The sequence below is a fragment of the Thermobia domestica genome, chromosome 6, assembly GCF_964235325.1.
Source record: "Thermobia domestica chromosome 6, izTheDome1.hap1.1, whole genome shotgun sequence".
Classification (NCBI taxonomy): Eukaryota; Metazoa; Arthropoda; class Insecta; order Zygentoma; family Lepismatidae; genus Thermobia; species Thermobia domestica.
This window is the reverse complement of record NC_137459.1, coordinates 306,914,126-306,930,435: the sequence shown is the minus strand read 5'-3', so window position 1 is coordinate 306,930,435 and position 16,310 is coordinate 306,914,126.

Genomic DNA, 16,310 nt, shown 5'->3' with positions numbered 1-16,310 from the left:
AAAATATCACTAATTGACCTTAAGGGGATAATCGTGATTTAAATATTCGTAAATCAGAAGAGATGTGAAAGTTAAGCGGTAAAATAAATCCGATAATTCCGGAATAAAGAGATTTATATGCAACCTAATGATAGCAATAAAACTCTTTATGTAACATTTTCAAAGCTAAAATTAACAGTTATCTTCTTGAAGAGGGTTTACGGCAACATAGAATATTACAAATCCAATTATTATAAGTAGTACCTCTGACAGCCCTGCATTTCACATCACCATCGTTCTTCATCCTGACAAGTGGGCAATTCACTTACCCACAATGACTTTTCAGGCGTTCCAGTGACATCAATATCTCAGTTTGGGTTTGGGATCATGCTTCGGTGAACCTTGACTATCACCATCAGCAGCTATTAGAGAATCAGAACTTATTTCTGTATTAGATAATGTGGGTAACTATAGCTTTTCGTCTATAGAAGTCGGAGAGTGTATGGTATTATCGCAGGAAATATTTGATACATAAAACTTAGATTGTCAGTATTTAGGAGCAACTTTTAAAATAATCAGTTACTGTAAATGTGCTACAGATTAGCCGAGAAAACCCGACAGCCATAGTCGAGTGGTCTGCGGCATTAGGCTGTGGATCCTTTTATTGTAAATGTCTTGCATTCAAATCCCGCTTCAAATGAAAGTAAGCCCGATGGTAGGAACCAAAGGACTGTCGTGCCAAGAATTTAATTTGTTTTAATTATCATAAATGCCTTCTTTATTATTAAATTTTATCCAATATTTTCTTTTCAACCAGTTTGCGAAACTCAGAGCTAGCTACTTGTTTTCTTTTTAATTCATGTTCATAGTTAGCACAGCTAATCACTAAGGAAAAACAATCATTTCAATAAAATTCGCCTCGCGTCTTTCGTAGCTCTAAGTTATTTTCAGCTTTTTTTTTTTAAAGCTGAATGGCGTTTTATTACTTTCCCCTCGCTTTCCCTATTTTTTTTCTAGTTTTACCTATGTTTCTTTGCACGGATATTGTGCCTATATGCACGTGCTTAATGTGTTCGTTTACAAAAGCGGGCCATTTCCCTGCCACTATAGAAAGTAGAGTGCCCTGTATCAGAGAAATATTAATTGACGTATGTAAGTGAATATATCTGTGATGAATAACAGAAATCAGTTTTTGCATCGCACATAGTTTCCTCATCCTCATTAATCTCTTCACCCCCGCTTCCTGAATTCCAGTTCTGGTATTCTTTCTTAAGCAAGGCCTATGTAATGGGAGACTGATGTCTCATGTAGGCTTATTAACTATATCATCAGCAATAAAGAAAGTAGGGTTTAATTTGCACTAATTTTAGAACATTACGTTAATTAAATAATAATAATAATACGGAGTGAGCTCAGGCTACTTGTTAGGATTCTTGCTTCGCAATTGGATTATACCGAGTTCGAATTCGGAGACCAGCTATCCTGACTGAGGATTTTCCAGGGTTGTTCCTCAGTTATACTGGGCAAATGCTAGGTTAGTACCTTGATCTAAGGCTCTGGAGACCTTCCTTCCATTCCTTTCCCAATGTTTTCATCTGTTGATTATTACACTGTAAAGTGGCCTCTGAGGATGTATCTGGTAGCTTATAGTAAATAAACAATAACGACTTAATATATCTTCACGAAACGTGTCTGTTAATTTAACTATAGCCTTACAGTCCCAATAGATAGCTAAAGTTTTAATATTAATTTCCTGACTTTTAAATACTATTTTCATATTGTTTCAGCTTTCAATTATCTCATGTATGTTTCACCGAGAATTGAACCTGAGATCACATGAACAAATGCGAATATGTTAAATATTTTTGAACACTAATATACAAAACACAAAACGCTTCAATGATACGATGCATGGATATGTTTTGGTTACGTCCTGCAATGTATGATTAAAGAAACCTGGAGGGTGAAGAAGAAATAACAGAAATCTCTTTTATATTTACTCCTTCAACAAACTCCTGACCTCAGAAGGGCAAGCCATAAGTTAGGTAATAAAGTCGTACAGCGAACACTTTTATTAATACTAATAATACTACACAACCATATCGCTCTCCTGAAATTCTCGTGTGTATGTTTAAAGATCTACTGTTGTTCCACGCCAACCAGTCTATATTTTTTGTTGTACCTTCGAAGTGAAAGATTTGTTGATGGTTGGACTCTAGTGAGTCAGAAACTACTATTAATAAAGAGTTTGTTTTGTCCAGTATTCCTGCGATTAGAAGGGTCTTATCTAAAAGATATTTTATTTGTATATGAGAAAATAAGAAAGTTTATATAAGAAAGTAAATATTGCAAGGTTAAAATAACATAAAGAACAAAGGTAGCACAAACGTGTTATGGAAACATTTAAAAGCACAGCATCCTACTATATTAGTGAATCCGAAAAAAAGTTTTGACGAATTTTAGATATTCAATTTTATCATCACAATTTCAGATGTTGGTTTGGATACGAATCAATATCTGAGATTCGGATCCAGATCCGAGATCCGAATTTCGGATCCAGATCCGAGATCCGGACCCAGATCCGAGATCCGAGTTTCGGACCCAGATCCGAGATCCGAGTTTCGGATCCAGATCCGAGATCCGGACCCAGATCCGAGATCCGAATTTCGGATCCAGATCCGAGATCCGGACCCAGATCCGAGATCCGGACCCAGATCCGAGATCCGAATTTCGGATCCGGATCCGAGATCCGGATCTGAGGTTCGAATCCGAGATCCGGATCTGAGGTTCGGATCCGAGATCCGGATCTGAGGTTCGGATCCGAGATCCGGATCTAGGTCCGGATCCGAGATCCGGATCTAGGTCCGGATCCGAGATCCGGATCTGAGTTTCGGATCCGAGATCCGGATCTGAGTTTCGAATCCGAGATCCGGATCTAGGTCCGGATCCGGCAAGATCCGGATCCGGATCTCACTGGATCCGGGATATCCGGATCCGAAAATTTTTGGCCATCCCTAGTATATACCCGCTTCGCTGGGTGAAATGAAAATTTAAATGCACAATTCCGTGTCTCATGTGTTCTGTACCCGTGAAATATGCTGTTTTCGTTTTTAATGGCATCGAATTAAACGGCATCGGAAAGATTATTGATCACCTCGGCGATCCCGAATACCACGTATTCGACGCTAATATTAATCATTTTCGATCATTTCATTATCTCCCAAGCTACGGGGCTGAGTTTGGCTTCAAACGGGATCGGAAGTGTCATTCTTCATCTCAGCGACCCTAAAAACTACGGATCAGACACTAGTGTCGGATAATTTTGAACATTTATATATATATATATATATATATATATATATATATATATATATATATATATATATATATATATATATCCCCTCCTCTTCTTTCATGTTGTGCGGCACGGCATTGGATGTGTTACCGGTCATCTCAGTAACCCTGAAACTATGGATTCGACATTAATATGGGTTATTTTTTATTTCCCTCTCCTCCTCTCAGAAGACGCGCGGCTGAATCACATTGTTGTATATAGGAGTTGTATATCTGTCAGGCGTTTGTTTCATGGCCAAATGATACTGAAAACGAAGGATAACTATTTCTCCAGTTTAAGATTAATCTTCATTGTTTGGAGAGTTTTTTCCTGCCCAATAAACACCGTTTATCACTGACATATTTAATTGTTTGTAATTTGTTTACTTATTAAATAGCATCTTGGCAAAATCTCATTCTTCCCTCTGGAGAGCAGAAAAAGAGCGAAAATTTAGATGGTTCACTGACTGTTGGGAATTATCTCTTAGTTGAAGCGATGGTTGGAGTAATAAAACCCGTTAGTATTTCCGCTGTTGTACTGTTGAATTCACAGAAATGTTCAAAAATAAGCAAAACGTAACTCTACACAAGATGTTTACTTACCCATAGTTTTATTATTGTCAACTGAACCCTGAGGTTATCTGGGATGTTTCTGTCCCTTCTCGCTTTACAACTTGAGAGGGGAGAGGGTATGATCCTCAAGGGGACCACTAGTAATACACTGCTAAAAGAAATGCTTTAGTGCTGCGTCGGAAGCGGCATGATTTGAATATATTTCTTAAAATGTTATCCATTCATAAAGTATAAATTCCCCCTTTCAACGCTGATTCTCTTTCCAATACAGAGAACCGACTCTTTAAATGAAGAAAGAACCCTGAACCCTCCCGAAAATGCTAAAATGAATGATGCGTACAAATAGAAAATCTGTGGATGAATCAAATAATACAGATATATGAGAAGATGATGATGAAGATAACAGTGCTTGATGCAGCGTAGTCCACCACTGTAAATAGATTTGAAGTGTTCATATTTGTGTATGAGTACGTGTGTATGTGCTTGTTTCTGAGTATTTATATGCGCGTGTGTCTTGTAATTGTTATATTAATATCCACTGGATTAAGTGAAAGTATAAAATGGATTTGATGACTGCCAAATTGACGTCACCTTAGTAAGTCATTATTTTTTAATATTTAGCAATATTAAATTAGATTATAGTTTAGCGACGTTTTCAGGAGCAAAGCTCACCAAGACGTGAACCTACAGTTTAACGTCGAATTTGAAACACATGAGCTCCTACCATGAATCAAACCTCGCTCGAGAAAGCTGCATACGCTAACCACATAGCAACGGGGAGCTCAACATTTAGTAATTTGTATATTAAGTTGTAAAATTATATTCGTTTAATTTTACTAATATAATCTTCACAATGTAAAGCCTTCACTAGGCACGTTATCTTGTTTAAAAACAAACACCCTATCTCTTATGTTTCCGTCTCGGGGTTGGACTGCGGGATGATTGAGATCCGAAAGAGGTGTTTTTATTATATTTCGTACAGTAGATCTGCTCCTTCAAAAACTCCGTGTTTGATAAGAATGAACCTCCCTGACTGACGAAAATGTATACGTAATATAACAAACCATACACATTAAATGCCAGACTAATACAGCAAACATTAAAGATGCCCCCCTAAATAATTTTCTTCGGCCGCCCATGTCTGGAGGTACACAATTTCGCAACTCAGTGAATACGATGTGGATGTATTCAAAATCCACTGATTTACCCATCAAATTTAAATTTTATAAAAATATTCTCAGTGAACGCTAACCTGAGGAGAACTATTTTTTAATTCGATCGCTAAAGGAGTTTTTTTGTTCACCTGGCCTCGGTAATCATCCGGTGTAACGGATTAGTTTTACCCCCTTAAATTTTTACCCCCCGGTAAAACTGTCCCGGGAAATTTTTACCCCCCTGCCATATTATTCATACTAGCGTACATAGGTAAAAGTTTACTACATATATGACACCTACATCCCTCACTAAAACCAACAAGAAAATTTCAGCTCCCCCAACAATTTCAACAATGAGAAACAGAAGGGGGGTAAAACTGTCCCGGGAAATTTTTACCCCCCTGCCATATTATTCATACTAGCGTACATAGGTAAAAGTTTACTACATATATGACACCTACATCCCTCACTAAAACCAACAACAAAATTTCACCTCCCCCAACAATTCCAACAATGAGAAACAGAAGGGGGGTAAAACTGTCCCGGGAAATTTTTACCCCCCTGCCATATTATTCATACTAGCGTACATAGGAAAAAGTTTACTACATATATGACACCTACATCCCTCACTAAAACCAACAACAAAATTTCACCTCCCCCAACAATTCCAACAATGAGAAACAGAAGGGGGTAAAACTGTCCCGGGAAATTTTTACCCCCCTGCCATATTATTCATACTAGCATACATAGGTAAAAGTTTACTACATATATGACGCCTACATCCCTCACTAAAACCAACAACAAAATTTCACCTCCCCCAACAATTCTAACAATGAGAAACAGAAGGGGGGTAAAACTGTCCCGGGAAATTTTTACCCCCTGCCATATTATTCATACTAGCGTACATAGGTAAAAGTTTACTACATATATGACACCAACATCCCTCACTAAAACCAACAACAAAATTTCACCTCCCCCAACAATTCCAACAATGAGAAACAGAACGGGGGTAAAACTGTCCCGGGAAATTTTTACCCCCCTGCCATATTCATACTAGCGTACATAGGTAAAAGTTTACTACATATATGACACCTACATCCCTCACTAAAACCAACAACAAAACTTCACCTCCCCCAACAATTCCAACAATGAGAAACAGAAGGGGGTAAAACTGTCCCGGGAAATTTTTACCCCCCTGCCATATTATTCATACTGGCGTACATAGGAAAAAGTTTACTACATATATGACACCTACATCCCTCACTAAAACCAACAACAAAATTTCACCTCCCCCAACAATTCCAACAATGAGAAACAGAAGGGGGGTAAAACTGTCCCGGGAAATTTTTACCCCCCTGCCATATTATTCATACTAGCGTACATAGGTAAAAGTTTACTACATATATGACACCTACATCCCTCACTAAAACCAACAACAAAATTTCACCCCCGCCAACCATTCCAACAATGAGAAACAGAGGGGGGGTAAAACTGTCCCGGGAAATTTTTACCCCCTGCCATATTATTCATACTGGCGTACATAGGGAAAAGTTTACTACATATATAACACCTACATCCCTCACTAAAACCAACAACAAAATTACACCTCTCCCAACAATTCCAACAATGAGAAACAGAAGGGGGGTAAAACTGTCCCGGGAAATTTTTACCCCCCTGCCATATTATTCATACTAGCGTACATAGGTAAACGTTTACTACATATATGACACCTACATCCCTCACTAAAACCAACAACAAAATTTCACCTCCCCCAAGAATTCCAACAATGAGAAACAGAAGAGGGGTAAAACTGTCCCGGGAAATATTTACCCCCCTGCCATATTATTCATACTAGCGTACATAGGAAAAAGTTTACTACATATATGACACCTACATCCCTCACTAAAACCAACAACAAAATTTCACCTCCCCCAACAATTCCAACAATGAGAAACAGAAGGGGGTAAAACTGTCCCGGGAAATTTTTACCCCCCTGCCATATTATTCATACTAGCGTACATAGGTAAAAGTTTACTACATATATGACACCTGCATCCCTCACTAAAACCAACAACAAAATTTCACCTCCCCCAACAATTCCAACAATGAGAAACAGAAGGGGGGTAAAACTGTCCCGGGAAATTTTTACCCCCCTGCCATATTATTCATACTAGCGTACATAGGTAAAAGTTTACTACATATATGACACCTACATCCCTCACTAAAACCAACAACAAAATTTCACCTCCCCCAACAATTCCAACAATGAGAAACAGAAGGGGGTAAAACTTTCCCGGGAAATTTTTTCCTTCCTGCCATATTATTCATACTGGCGTACATAGGAAAAAGTTTACTACATATATGACACCTACATCCCTCACTAAAACCAACAACAAAAATTTCACCTCCCCCAACAATTCCAGCAATGAGAAACAGAAGTGGGTAAAACTGTCCCGGGAAATTTTTACCCCCCCTGCCATATTATTCATACTGGCGTACATAGGAAAAAGTTTACTACATATATGACACCTACATCCCTCACTAAAACCAACAACAAAATTTCACCTCCCCCAACAATTCCAACAATGAGAAACACAAGGAGGGTAAAACTGTCCCGGGAAATTTTTACCCCCCTACCATATTATTCGTACTAGCGTACATAGATAAAAGTTTACTACATATATGACACCTACAACCCTCACTAAAACCAACAACAAAATTTCACCTCCCCCAACAATTCCAACAATGAGAAACAGAAGGGGGGTAAAACTGACCCGGGAAATTTTTACCCCCCTGCCATATTATTCATACTAGCGTACATAGGTAAAAGTTTACTACATATATGACACCTACATCTCTCACTAAAACCAACAACAAAATTTCTACTCCCCCAACAATTCCAACAATGAGAAACAGAAGGGGGGTAAAACTGTCCCTGGAAATTTTTACCCCCCTGCCGTATTATTCATACTGGCGTACATAGGAAAAAGTTTACTACATATATGACACCTACATCCCTCACTAAAACCAACAACAAAAATTCACCTCCCCCAACAATTCCAACAATGAGAAGCAGAAGGGGGTAAAACTGTCCCGGGAAATTTTTACCCCTCTGCCATATTATTCATACTAGCGTACATAGGTAAAAGTTTACTACATATATGACACCTACATCCCTCACTAAAACCAACAACAAAATTTCACCTCCCCCAACAATTCCAACAATGATAAACAGAAGGGGGGTAAAACTGTCCCGGGAAATTTTTACCCCCCTGCCATATTATTCATACTGGCGTACATAGGAAAAAGTTTACTACATATATGACACCTACATCCCTCACTAAAACCAACAACAAAATTTCACCTCCCCCAACAATTCCAACAATGAGAAACAGAAGGGGGTAAAACTGTCCCGGGAAATTTTTACCCCCCCTGCCATATTATTCATACTAGCATACATAGGTAAAAGTTTACTACATATGTGACACCTACATCCCTCACTAAAACCAACAACAAAATTTCACCTCCCCCAACAATTCCAACAATGAGAAACAGAAGGTGATAAAACTGTCCCGGGAAATTTTTACCCTCCTGCCATATTATTCATACTAGCGTACATAGGTAAAAGTTTACTACATAAATGACACCTACATCCCTCACTAAAACCAACAACAAAATTTCACCTCCCCAACAATTCCAACAATGAGAAACAGAAGGGGGATGAAACTGTCCCGGGAAATTTTTACCCCCCTGTCATATTATTCATACTGTAAAGGAATCAATGTGTCTTTGCTTTGATTCACAAAGACTGTTATTAATAATGCATTGAGTTATGCAGACAATGATGTTGGTGACAGGTTTATATTAATTTTATTTGTGTTTTGTGGAGTTTCTGTGTAGAGTGCTTGCGTCCTGAACTGTCAACAGCCATCTGGTTGTTGTTTTGCTACATCAGCAATTTATGAATGTTATGTATTTATTGTAATAAAGTTACGAGAGACACCTTCCTGACTCCTCCCAACACCTACAACCACACCTCCTATGACGTCTGGGACTCGCTTTCGATATCAACCAGAATAGTCACCGAGCCTGGGGGCCCTCCTTAAATAGCCCCGGTTACTTCCGTCTCGAGGAGTAGCGATATAGATTTGAAGCCGGGAGTAGCGATACATATTTGAAGCCGGGAGTAACGGTTCAGAGTGGAAGCTAATTTCGGACTCCTTCTACGAACTGGCGGATGCCCGCGATATCCCGCCAGTAGTCCAGGATGAGATCCATAGCAAGATACCAGGAGACCAGAGAGGGACCAACGCACGCCCGGACGTCATGAAGGTACACCTTCCCTAACCGATAATCCTAACCCTAACCCTGTCTCTTCTTTCATAGAATTTCTTTGTTATTAACTCTAATATCCCAATGGTCTTTTACTTCAAAGGACAGCCGTCCGAATTCAGTGCCTGTGAACTGAGCTAAATTCCCCACTTTTGTTCTTCCGACGGCTTGTGTGTAGGTGGAGTTTCCTTTCATTTTTCCTCCCCCACACACCCTTTATAATACTAGCGTACATAGGTAAAAGTTTACTACATATATGACACCTACATCCCTCACTAAAACCAACAACAAAATTTCACCTCCCCCAACTATTCCAACAATGAGAAGTACAAGGGGGTAAAACTTCACGGGAATTTTTATATCTTCCTTGAAATATTTTTCATAACACCATGTTTCATACTACCGGGTTGCGTTTAGTTGTAGTGCGACATGTTCAATTTTAAATTTTACTACCTCAGAATTATGTCAATTTTTGTACAATTAGGTTACCCCTAGAAGAACTATCTTACCATTGAAATTAGGAAAGGTGTTTTATTTCAAAATTTGAAGCACTGCGGTCAGCTGTATTCTGGCATCTTCAAAGTTTAATTCTAACTCGCTCCTAATTTGTCTAATTTTTGTACATTTTTTCCACCCGAGAAAAAAGTTCTGCTTTCAATGTACCGAGGGAAGGTCGATTCAAGTTTGGGCCATTTTTGCACCTGTAGTGTTTCATCTCCAAATTCGATGTCCATGAACTTTGCAGGCTATCAATGGCACGCCACAATTTCTATTTTACACACTGTTAGTGTTTCGTTATTGCAGTAAACCCCATCGTTAGTGCTGCAAACACAATATCTTGATTTTTAAGTCACTCTTGGCCTGCTATCGTCATACCAACAGACCAAGGTGTCAAAATCACCCCATAAATGAAATTACTGGTCCAAGCAGCGTCAGCGCTCTTTAGCGTTAGCACATTAAAGTCTGGTGCTTCTACATATGTATGCAGTTTTTAGGTTAACAAAATGGGCTTCTTTTATGATGCTGGCAGGCCACCTATGGCATACCACGATTTCGACCTCATATATCGTTAGTGCTCATTAATGCTCTTTAGTGCCGCATATCCCATCGTTTGTGCTTGAAAGACAATGTATATATGCTTGAAAATTTTCAATTACCCCACCTAACTTTAGTTCAACAGGCTGCACGGAAATTATAGCAGACCACAAGGTGTGTTTCTGTCATCGTTATTAGATCGTTAATGGTCGTTAGTGCGCATGTCCCATCATTAAATAATGCTTACATTTTTGAAGAAACTCTTATGGGCCTGCTAACTCATGGCAGCCGACCAGAGAAGAAACGTACTCCATAGCACAATTTCGAATACTCCCGTGATTAGTGTTTCGTTAATGCTCGCTAGTGATGCATATTCCATCGCTAATGCTTTACAGATAACGGCTACTTTTTTTTAAAAAAAACATTAATGGCCCGCTAATTTTATGCCGACAGAACAGGGGTGACACTTACGACAAACAACAATTTCGATTTCACCCATCTTTAGTGCTTTGGTAGTGGTCGTTAGTGTTGCATGTTCCATCGTTAGTGCTCTGTAGTTAACTCGTTCATTTAAAGAAAAGTGTTATTGGCCTGCTAATTTCGTGCCACAGGCCAAACACAATACCGACGCCAGACCACAATTTCGATTTCCCAAGTCTTGGGGGCTTCGTTAGTACTCTTTAGTACCCCATATTCAATCGTTAATGCACTGCAAATAACGCTTACATTTTTAAAAAGGTCTTTACCGGCCTGCGAACTACATGCAAACATGAAAGAAAAGATACCTACAAAGGACAACATTTTCGATTTCACACGTCGTTAGTTCTCGTTATTGCTCTAGAGATAACGCGTTGATGTTTTAAAAGTCCATTAGTGGCCAGGTAGCTTCATGCCACAGGCCGGGCGCAATACCAGAGAAGACCACAATTATGATTTCACACATCGTTACAGCTTCGCTACTGTTGTAAATACCTTCTTTAATGCACTATAAATAACCCTCACTTTTTTCTAAAAAATAAATAAATAAAAGTGATTACTATTGGCCTGCTAAGTTCATTCCACCTTCTGCAGATTATCACCTCAATTTTGATTACACACCGTTAGTCCTTGGTTATTCCTTATTTGTGTCACAAATTCCATCGTTGGATTTCCGGGAATAACTCCAACTTACTCAAAGTATGAATTTACCTGCTACTTTCATGGCAATTCCTGGCAAGCCACCTACTGCACACCTCGATTTCGGTTGAATATATCGTTATATGCGTAACGTTAGGCCTACATTCAATCGAAATTGTGGTCCGCCGCAGGTGGCTTGTTACCTCTATTACCATTAAGTTAGCTGACCAATATACTATTTTAATAAGTTTACGCAATAGATGGAGCACTAACGATGGAATTTTCAACACTAAGGAGCAGTAACCAAATACTTACGATATGTAAAATCAAAAATATCCGATGTAGTTAGAATGCCAGCCCCGTCCAAACGAAGTTGGAAAGCCTATAATGATTTTTTTTTCTAAAATGTAGGCGTCATCTGCGGGGCACTTGCGATGAGATGCATCACCAACAAGCACTAACGAAGCATTAACGATGTGTGAAATCGAAATCTGCTCTGCCATAGGTGTTATGCCTGCCTGCCATTTAACAAGAAATTAGTAGGCCATTTATGATTTTTTTTAAATATAGGTATTTTCTGTGGAGCACTAACGACTAAATTTGCGGAACTAACGAACCACTAACGATGTGTGAAATTGAAAATGTTATCTGGAGTAGGTGTCGTGCCAGTTCTGTTGACAGGAAGTTAGAAGGTCAATAATGTTTTTTTTTTTTTTAAAAAAAAATAGGCATTGCATGTGAGTACTAATGATGGTGTATGCGGCATATCAAAGCAATAACGACCTAGCTGTACCCGTTATCTATGGAGCAGTAACGATGCAATATGCTGAACTAACAAGCACTAACGAAGGACTAAAGTCGGCTGTAAATGAAATTGTGATTAGCCGCAGGTTTCGTCCCTGGTCTGTTGTAACGAAGTTACCAGAGAAAGAATGGTTTCTACGGAAATGTGTCGAGCACTAACGATATGATATACAGCATTAACGAGTACTAACGAAGCACTAATGATAGATAAAATCAAAATTGTAGTCTGCTGTAGGTTTCGTGCGTTGCGTGTTGGCATGAAACTAGGAGGGGAAATTGGATGTTTTAGACATGTAGACGCTATATGTGGAGCATTAACTGTGACATATGCATCACTAACGAGCACTAATGACGAGTGTAATATAAATTGTAGGCTGCCGTAGATTTCGTCCCTGTTCTGATGGCATCAAGTTAGATGGCCAATACTTCCTCTCAAAAAATGTAGCTGTTATTCGTGAAGCACTAACGATGGGATATGCGGCACTAACTTGCACTAGGGAAGCAGTAATGACCAATGTAATCAAAACTGTGGTCTGTTGTAGGTTTCGTGTATGGATTTTTAACATGAAATTAGGAGGTGAAAATGGACATTTTTAGAAATGTAGCTATTATTTGTGGAGCACCAAGAATAGGAAATACAGCTCTAACGAGCACTAGCGAAGCACGATCGGATTTGCGGCATTAACGAGCACTAACGAAGATCTAGTAATATATGTCATCAAATTTGTAGGTTGCGGTCTATTTCGTCCCTCGATTGCTGGCATGAAATTACCAGGCTAATAATGGTTTTCTTCAAGATTGTAGACGTTATCTGTGAAGCGCAAACAATTGGATATGCAGAACTAACAAGCACTAAGGAAGCACTAATGACAGCTGTAATCAGAATTGTGGTTTGCTGTAGTTTTAGTGGGTAGTCTTTTGACATGAAATTAAGAGGGGAAAATGGAGGTTTTAGAAACGTAGTCCTTATCTGTGGAGCACTAACGATGAGATACGAGCACTAGCTAACACTATAGAATCACTAATGACGGGTGTAATCAAAATTGTGGTTTGTGTAGATTTAATCCTTGGTCTGCTGGCATAAAGTAAACAGGCCAATAATGTCTTTATTTAAGAATATATTCGCTTTCTGTGTAGCACTAACAGTAGAATATGCGGCAGTAACCAACACTTACGAAGCACTAATGTCCCGTGTCATCAAAATTGTGGTCTTCTGTAGATTTCGTTCCTTGCGTGTTGGTATGAAATTAGAAATGGAAAATTGTTTTTTTTTTTTTTTTTTTTTTAATGTAGCCATTATCTCTGGAGTACTGAAGATAGAATATGCAGCACAAACGAGCACTAACGAAACACTGATGACGCGTGTAATAAAATTGCGGTCTACCCTAGATTTCGTCCTTGGTATCGTGGCATGTATTTAGGAGGCGAACAGTTGTTTTGTTGAAAAACGTAGCTGTTATCTGTGGAGCAGTAACGATGGGATATAAAGCGCTAACGACCACTAACGAAGCATTAATAACAAGTGTAATAAAAATTGTGGTCTCCGTAGATTTCGCTCCTGGTCTGCTAGCATGAAGTTAGCTGGACAAGAATGGCATTCTTGAAAAGTGTATTCGTTATCGTTGAAGCACTAACGGTGGAAGATGCGGCACTAGCGAGAACTAACGAAGCACTAATGACGGATATAATAGAAACTATGGTCTGCAGTACATTTTGTCCGTTGCATGAAGGCATTATATTGTGGGTCATTAACGGATTTTGTTTTAAAAAAACGTGGCCATTATCTATGGAGTATTAACGATATTATATTCGGCACTAATGAGTACCAATCCGGTGTCATCTGTTGTAGATTTCGTCATGTTAGCAGGCCAATAATGGTTTTCTTTGGAAGATGTAGCTGTCATCTGTACAGCACTAGCGATGGGGTATGTTTCAGTAACAAGTATTAACGAAGTACTACTAATCACGGGAGTAATCGAAATTGTGGTCTGGAGTAGGTATCGTCTATAGTCTGCTGGCATGAGTCAGTACACCAATAAATATTTCTTCAAAATTGTAGGCTTTATTTATGGAGCACGAACGATGGGACATGCGGCACTAACGACCACTAACCATGTAATAGCGATGGGTGAAATTGAGATTGTGGTCTGCTGTAAGTTCTTTGCGACGTGTTGACATGAAGTTAGGTGGGCAAAATGATTTTTATATATATATATATATATATATATATATCCTTTGTCTTTGAAGCAGTAACGATAGGATATGCGGCACTAACGAGCACTAACGGAGCACTAAGGATATATGAGGTCAAAATCGTGGTCTGGCATAGGTGGCCTGCCAGTTTCATAAAACAGTCCACCTTGTCTAACCTAAAAACTGTATATATAGAAACACTAATTTTAATGTTTATAGTACTAACGAGCACTAACCGGACCGGAAATATCATTTATAGGGTGATTTTGATATGTTGGCCTGTTCGCATGAAGTTAGCAGGCCAATGGTAACTCTTAAAAAATGAGACGTTATTTTTGTAGTACTAACAATAGAGTTTGCTTCACTAACAAGCACTAACGAAACTCTAACAATGTGTCAAATCGAAATTGTAACCGGCCAAGTTCATGGACATTCAAATTCGAAATGTAACGAGCTCAGGATTTTATGTATATTTTCCGTACCATTGAAATAAACGAGGGAGGGTTATTTCATAATTTGGCCTATAGTGGGACGTCTTCAATTCCCAATTTTAATTAGCTCATATTTTTTTCAGATTCTTATACACCTTTGTACAGCCAAGAGAAATTTCGTACCGCTTAAATAAACTAGGGAGGGCAATTTGAAATTTTAGACACATCGATTATTTTTAGTGCGACATCGAATTTTAACAAACTTAGAATTTTATCCAATTTTTGTACATTCTTGTACCATCAGCAAAATATTTTGTTCCATTTAAATGAAAAAAAGGGCACATTTCGAACTTTGGCCACTTCGATTACTTGTAATGCGACGTTTTGAAAATCGAATTTTAATTAGCTAAATATTTGTTGTAGTTTTTGTACATTTTTGTACCACCAAGTAAAAATTTTGTACCATTCAATTAAACCAGGGACGGCCATGTTTAAATTTGGTAACTTCGATCACCTGTAGTGATACATCTTCAAATTCGAATTGTAACTAGATTGGTGGGAACAATCTACAAAAAATTGAAAAAATTCTAACCTAATTAAAATTTGAACTTAGAGATGTCACACTGCTGTTTATTGATGTGGCCAAAATTTTGAAATAGACCTCCCTCGTTTATTTGCATGATTTAAATGTTTCTTCCTGGTACAAATATGTACGAACTTCTGAGCTAGCTTCGTTGGACAAAAGTATACAAAAATTGGAAAAAAATCTAAGCTTGTTAAAATTGGAATTTGAAGATGTCGCACTACAAGTAATTGAATTGGCCAAATTTTCAAATAACACACACTCGTTTATTTGAATGGTACAAAATGTGTTTTCTGGTGCAAAAAAAAAGGTATGTACTAGTTCTGAGCTACCTAGGTAGTTAAAACTCAAATATGAAGATGTAGCACTACAGGTAATCGAAGTGGATTAAATTTGAAATTGCCCTCCTTTGTTAATTTGAATAGTACAAAATATTTTCTTGGTAGTACAAAAATTGGATATCATTTTGAAATAGTTAAAAACAGAATTTCAAGAAGTCACATTACAGGTGATCCAAATTCACAAATTTTTAAATCGCTCTCCCTAGTTAAATTCGTTGGCACAAAATCTTTTCTCGGCTGGACAAAATGAACAAAAATTAGACAAAGTTCTGAGCTAATTGAAACTCGAATGTAATGTCACACTACTATTAATGGAAAGTGGTAAAAATTTGATTTAGCCCTCCATCGTTTATTTGAATAGTACAAAATATTTTCTTGAGTGCAAAAAATGGAGAAAAATTCGCAAAAACCCTGAGCTAGTTATATATCGAATTTG